Source organism: Ursus americanus, chromosome 30 (assembly GCF_024610735.1).
Source record: "Ursus americanus isolate L20-20 chromosome 30, mUrsAme1.1.p, whole genome shotgun sequence".
Taxonomy (NCBI): Eukaryota; Metazoa; Chordata; class Mammalia; order Carnivora; family Ursidae; genus Ursus; species Ursus americanus.
Window position 1 is genome coordinate 8,908,459 of NC_142156.1, and position 7,681 is coordinate 8,916,139.

Genomic DNA, 7,681 nt, shown 5'->3' on the forward strand with positions numbered 1-7,681 from the left:
AGAATATTTTCATTTTAAATTCCAGTATAATTAACACATAGTGTTACATTAGTTACAGGTGTACAATATAGTGAATCAGCAAGTTCATACAATAGTGCTCATTACGATTAATTCCCTTCACCTGTATCCACCATAGTCCCTCCTCCCCTCTGGCAAACACCAGTTTGTTCTCTATAGCCAGGGGTCTGGTTTTTTGTTTGTTTTGTTTTGTTTCTTAAATTCTGCATGAGTGAAATCCTATGGTATTTGTCTTTCTTTGACTTATTTCACTTAGCCATTATCTTCTCTAGATCCATCCATGTTGTGCAAATGGCAAGATCTTGCTCTTTTTTTATGGGTAATATTCCAGTGTGTATGTGTGTGTATATACACCGCGTCTTCTTTACCTGTTCATCTGTGAATGGTCATTTGGGTTGCTTTCCTATCTTGGCTATTGTAAATAGTGCTGCAGGAAACACAAGGCTGCATATATCTTTTTGAATTAGTGTTTTCATTTTCTTTGGGTAAATACCCACTAGTGGAATTACTAGATCATATGGTAATTCTATTTTTAATTTTTTGAGGAATCTCCATACTGTTTTCCACAGTGGCTGCTCCAGTTTGCATTCCTACCAACAGTGCACAGGGTTCCTTTTTCCCCACATCCTCGTCAAAACTTGTTGTTTCTTGTGTTTTTTGATTTTAGCCATCTGACACCTGTGAGAATGTTTCATTGTGGTTTTGATTCCCATTTCCCTGATGGGTAGTGGCATTGAACATCTTTTCGTGTGTCTGTTGGCCATCTCTATGTCTTCCTTGGAGAAGTATCTATTCATGTCTTCTGTCCATTTTTAATTGGATTGTTTTTTGGTGTTGAGTTGTAGAAGTTCTTTATATATTTTGCATAATAACCCCTTCTCAGATATATCATTTGCAAATTTCTTCTTTTTAGTAGGTGGTCATTTCATTTTGTTGGTTTCTCTTGCTGTGCAGAAGCTTTTTATTTTGATGTAGTCCCAATAGTTTATCTTTTATTTTGTTTCCCTTGTCTTAAGAGACCTATCTAGAAAAATGTTTCTATGGCCAATGTCAGAGAAATTATTGCCTGTTCTCTCTTCTGGGATTGTTATGGTTTCAGGTCACACATTTAGGTCTTTAATCTATTTTGAGTTTGTTTTTTTTTTTTTTTTGTACGGTATAAGAAAGTGGACCAGTTTCATTCTTTTGCATGTAGCTAACCAATTTTCCCAACACCATTTGTTGAAGAGACTACCCTTTACCCATCGCATATTCTTGCCTCCTCTTCAAAGATTAATTGACCATATAATTATGGGTTTATTTCTGGGCTCACTATTCTGTTCCATTGATCTATGACTATTTTTGTGCCAGTGCCGTGCCATTTTGATTATTACAGCTTTGTAGTACATCTTGAAATCTGGGATTGTGATACCTCCAGTTTTCTTCTTTTTCAAGATTGCTTGGGAGATTGGACATCTTTGTGGTTCCATACAAATTTTAGGATTGTTCTAGTTCTGTGAAAAATGCTGTTAGGACTTTGAAAGGGATTTCATTAAATCTGTAGATTGCTTTGGGTAGTACAGACATTTTAACAATATTTTTCCTCCCAATCCATGAACATGGAATACCTTTCCATTTGTTTGTGTCATCTTCAATTTCTTTCATCAGTGTTGTAGTTTTCAGAGTACAGGTCTTCACCTCCTTGGTTCAGTTTATTCCTAGGTATTTTATTATTTTTGGTGCAATTGTAAATGGAATTGTTATCTTAATTTCTTTTTCTGCTATTTCATTTTAAGTATATAGAAATGCAACAGACTTCTGTGTATTGACTTTGTATCCTGCAACCTTACTGAATTCATTTCAGTCCTAGTAGTTTTTTGGTAGAGTTTGGTATATATATATATATATATATATATATATATATATATATATATATGTTAACATGTTGTCTGCAAATAGTGAAAGTTTTACTTTTTCCTTGCCAATTGGATGCCTTTTATTTCTTGTCTGGTTGCTGTGGCTAAGAGTTCCAGTACTATGTTGAATGAAAGTGGTGTGAGTGGACATCCTTGTCTCGTTCCTCCTCTTATGGGAAAAGCTGTCAGTTTTTCACCATTGAGTATCTGGATTTTTCATATATGGCCTTTATTATGTTGAGGTGTGTTTTCTCCAAACCTGTTTTGTTGGAGGTTTTTATCATGAAGGATGTTGTACCTCATCAAATGCTTTTTCTGCATCTATTAAAATGATCCTATGGTTTTTATCCTTTCTCTTGTGATGTATCACATTGATTGATTTGTGAATATTGAACCATCCTTGCATCCCAAGAATAAATCCCACTTGATTGCGGTGAATGGTCTTTAAATGTATTGTTGGATTTTGTTCGCTAGTATTTTTTGACGATTCTTGTATCTATGTTCATTAGAGATACTGGCCTGTAGTGTTTCTGTTTGTTTGTTTTTGTAGTGTATCTGGTTTTTGGTATTAGGGTAATGCTGGCCTCACTGAATGAATTTGGAAGCTTTCCTTCCTCTTCTATTTTTGGGACTAGCTTGAGAAGAATAAGTATTAAGACTTGAAATGTTTGGCATGATTCACCTGTGAAGCCATTTGGTCTTGGATTTTTGTTTGGGAGTGTTTTTTGTTTTTGTTTTTATTGCTCGTCCAGTTTCATTACTAGTAATCATCTGTTCAAACTGTCTATTAAGGATTCATTTTGGGGCCATATGTTTCTAGGAGTTTCTTTCTTCTAGGTTGTCCAACTTGTTGGCATATAATTTTTCATATTATTATAATCCTTTGTATTTCTCTGGTGTTATTTCTCTGCTTCAGTTTCTGATTTTGAGTCCCCCCCCCTTTTTTTTTTTGAGTCTGGCTAGAGATTTATCAATTTTGTTGATCTTTTCAAAGAATAAGCTCCTGGTTTCATTGATCTGTTCTATTCTTTTAGTTTCTGTTTCATTTATTTCTAATTTAATCTTTATTATTTCCTTCTTTCTACTGGTTTTGGGTTTTGTTCTTCTTCTTCTAGCTCCTTTAGGTGTAAGGTTAGGTGTTTACTTGAGATGTTTCTTGGTTCTCGAGGTAGGCCTGTATTGCTCGCATCTTTCCTCTTAGAACAGCTTTTGCTGAATCCCAAAGATTTTAGACCAACCATGGTGTTTTCATTTTCTTTTGTCTCCGTGTATCTTTTGTTTTAATTTCCTCCTTTATTTCTTGGTTGACCCATTCATTGTTTAATAGCATGTTATTTATTTAGCCTTCATGTCTTTGTGTTCTTTCCAGATTTTTTCTTGTGGTTGATTTCTTGTTTCATAGTGTTGTAGTCAGAAAAGATGCACAGTATAATTGTAACTGTTTTGAATTTGCTGAAACTTGTTTTGTGGCCTAACATGTGATCTGTTCTGGAGAATATTCCATGTGCACTTGAAAAGAATGTGTATTCCACTCTTTAGGGATGGGATGTTCTGAATATACCTGTTAGATTCATCAGGTCCAATATGTCATTCAAAGCCACTGTTTGCTTGTTAATTTTCTGTTTGGATGATCTATCCATTGTTGTAAGTGGGTGTCAAAGTCCTCTACTTTTTTTTTTTTTTTTTAATTTATTTGACAGAGAGAGACAGCCAGCGAGACAGGGAACATATGCAGGGGGAGTGGAAGAGGAAGAAGCAGGCCCACAGCAGAGGAGCCCGATGTGGGGCTTGATCCCATAATGCTGGATCACGCCCTGAGCCGAAGGTGGACGCTCAACCGCTGTGCCACCCAGGCGCCCCCAAAGTCCTCTACTTTTATCACATTCCTATTGATTTCTTCCTTTATGTTTGTTAATAGCCGCATTATGTATTTGGGTGCTCCCATGATGGGTGCATAAATATTTACAATTATTATATCTTCTCGTTGGATTGCTCCCTTTATGAGTATGTAGTGTCCTTCTTTGTCTCTTGTTACAGTCTTTGTTTTAAAGTCTGTTTTTTTCTGGGGTACCTGGGTGGCACAGTCGGTTGAACATCTGACTCTTGGTTTCAGCTCAGGTCACGATCTTAGGGTCATGAGATTGAGCTCTGCGTCAGGTTCCATGCTTAACAGGGCGTCTGCTTAGGACTCCCTCGCCCTCTGCCCCTACCCCCCTCAAATAAATAAATAAATCTTTTTTAAAAATTCTATTTTTGTCTGACGTAAGTATTGCTACCCTAGCTTCCTTTTCACTTTCATTTGCATAATCAATGTTTGTTCATCCCCTCACTTTCAATCTGCAGGTGTCTTTAGGTCTAAAATGAGTTTCTTGTAGGCAGCACATAGATGGGTCTTCTTTATCCTATGTCCTTTGATTGGAGGGTTCAGTCCATTTACGTTTGAAGTAATTATTGATGTGTTTATTGCCATCTTATTTGTTTTATGGTGGTTTTTATAGTTCTTCTGTTTCTTGCTCTCCTGTGTTTTGCTGGCTTTCTTTAGTAATATGCTTAGATTCCTTTCTCTTTATTTTTTGTGTATTTTTTACAGGTTTTTAATTTGGTTACTATTAGGTTTATATATAAAAACCTATGTATATAGGAGTCTGTATTAAGTTGATTGTTACTTAAGTTTGAACCAATCCTAAAAAGCACTAAATGTTTACTCCTCCCCCTCCTGCCCCCACAACACACGTTTTAAGTATATGGTGTCATATTTTACCTCCTTTCTTGGTTAATCTCTTGACTGATTTTTATATATTTAATTTTCCTGATTTTGTGCTTCTACTTGTCTTACTCCTGCTTTTGGTCTTTCCTTTCCATTGGGTCCCCTTTGACATTTCTTGTAAGGCTGGTTTAGTGGTGATGAATTCCTTTTACTTTTGTTTGGGGAAACTATCTCTCCTCCTATTCTGAATGATAGCGTAGCTGGATAGAGTATTGCAGGTTTTTTTTTTTTTCCTTTTAGCACTTTGAATATATCATGTCACTCTCTTCTGGCCTGTAAAGTTTCTGCTGAAAAATTGGCTGATAGCCTTATGGGATTTCCCTTTATATGTAACTGTTTTCTTTTCTCTTGCTGCTTTTAAAATTCTCTATCACTACTTTTTCCCACTTTAGTTATTATGTCTTGGAGTGGACCTCCTCGGGTTGATTTTGTTGGGGGCTCTTTGTGCCTCCATGATCTGGATGCCTCTTTCCTTCAGCAATTTTTTTATTCAAACAAATTTTCTGCTCCCTTTTCTTTTTCTTCTCCTTCTGGGATCTCTATACTGAGAATGTTATTACATTAATGGTGTCACCGAGTTCTCTTAACCTCTTTTCCTTTTTTTTCCTTTTTTCGTTTTCCTTTTCAGCTTGCTTGCTTTCCATTACTGTCTCCCAGCTCCCCTCTGTTCTTCTGCTTTCTCTACTATTCCCTCTAGTGTATTTTTATTTTCAGTTACTGAGTGAACCTCTGATTCTCTTTTATATTTTCTCTCTTTTTGTTGAGGGTCTCCCTGAGATACTCCACTCTTCAGTCCAGTGAGTATCTTTAGGACCATTATTTTATATTCTCTATCAGGCATATTGCTTATCTCTGTTTGATTTAGCTCTATTGCTGTGATTTTGTCCTGTTCTTTCATTTGGGACTTATACCTCTGTCTCGTCTTTTTGTCCAACTGTCAGTGTCTGTCTCTATGTGTTAAGAAAGTCAGGTATGGGGGCGCCTGGGTGGCACAGCGGTTAAGCGTCTGCCTTCGGCTCAGGGCGTGATCCCAGCGTTCTGGGATTGAGCCCCACATCAGGCTCCTCCGCTATGAGCCTGCTTCTTCCTCTCCCACTCCCCCTGCTTGTGTTCCCTCTCTCGCTGGCTGTCTCTATCTCTGTCAAATAAATAAATAAATAATCTTTAAAAAAAAAAAAAAGTCAGGTATGTCTCCTGCTTTTGAAAATAATGGCCTTATGAGAAAGAGGTCCTGTAGCAAAAGGGCACAGTATTTGAATAGACACTTCAAAGAAAATATAGAGCAGTAAGTACATGAAAAGATATGCAACACCATTCACCATTAGAGAGATGCAAATTCAAACCACATTGAGATACCACTCACAGGTACTAGAATATCTAAAAACAAAAAGACGGGCAATACCGAAGCCTTGTGAGGACGTGAGCAATTGACCTCTCATACACTGCTGGTGGAAATACAAAACAGGATAGCCTTTTTGGAAAACAGTTTGGCAGATTTTTTTGTATGTATATGTATGTAAACTTAAACATATACTTGTGACCCAGCAGCAATCCACTCGTAGGTATTTACTCAAGAAAATGAAAACTTATGTCAGCACCAAGACTTGTATGCCAATATTTATAGCAGCTTTACTGACAATAATCCCAAACTGGAAAGAAGCTAAATTGCTATCAGTTGGTGAATGGGTTAAAGAAAAGATGTGGTATGTCTATACAATGGACTACTACTCAGCAATGGAAAGGAACAAACTGGTGATACTGATCATGAAACAGATTGGATACATCACAAAAGCATTAAGGTAGCTGAAAGAAGGGAGACTTGTAGTATTCCCTTTATATGGAATTCTGGAAAATTATAATGATAGAAAGCAAACCAGTGGTTGCCAGGGGCCCATGTAGGATTCCCTTTATATGGAATTCTGGAAAATTATAATGATAGAAAGCAAACCAGTGGTTGCCAGGGGCCAAGGGGGAGAGCACAGTGGAAGGAGGGAATTAACTGCAAAGGGCACGAAAGAACTTTCTGAGTAAATGGTTATGTTCTACGGCATTGTAGTGATGGTAGTCATATTATATCACGGGTATTAAAACTCATCAACTCATTACCTGAAATTGGCAAATTTTGTCAAATGTAAAATATATTTCAATAAAGCTGACCAAAAAGCAAAAGAAAGCACTGAGCTCAGGGTAAAAGAAATACTAATATTGACAACAATCACTGGATCCCTTCAATGGGTCAGATTCTCTGCCTATGTGTCTCCTTTTCTAGACTAGGAAGCAGATGCTCAAAGACGTGAGGCAACATTCCTAATGCCACACATCAGGGAGTAGGTGACTTGAACCTGCAAAGGTAAAGGCATGACCTGTACCCTTTCCGCAGGAGCCCTCATCTGGGCTCTGAGACCAACCAGCCTGCTATTCTGTGGCTTGGAAATGGGTTGGATTGCTGGGGAAAGACGCAGCCCTAACACCTGAGGGGCTCCTGGTTTCTCCTTGGGAATTAGCTAACAGTTACCAAATCCATGCATTTAATGAGGTGGAAAGTGGCCTGTGATAATAATCATTAGCACTTAAACATTGCTCTTTAACATTTGCTTGCTTTAAAGGCATGTTTATTAATTAAACACTTTGAACAGCCCTAGGAGGCGAGAAAAGGGTGGGGTGGCTGGCTTTCCAGAAAAGCCAACTGAGGTGAGGAAGTGGGTATGGTATCTCCCAGGTCAGGCTCCTGCCAGCCGCCTGTCAGGAAACAGTGGCCTCAGTTCATTCAACCCATCAACATGCAGAGAAAGGGCACATGGTGGGTGAAAGCTCTCCGATTCATAGCTTTGACAACAGGGAAAGTAGGCGTGAAGTATGGTGTGCCTTTGGGCAAGGACCTTCCCCTCTCTGGACTTTTCCCCACAGTAGGTCAGTGTGTGTGATTCCAAGTCGTGCATATGCCCCTAGTCTCAATCCAGGGATGACTGAATCCTTAGGGGATTGTTTAGTTCAGCATGCC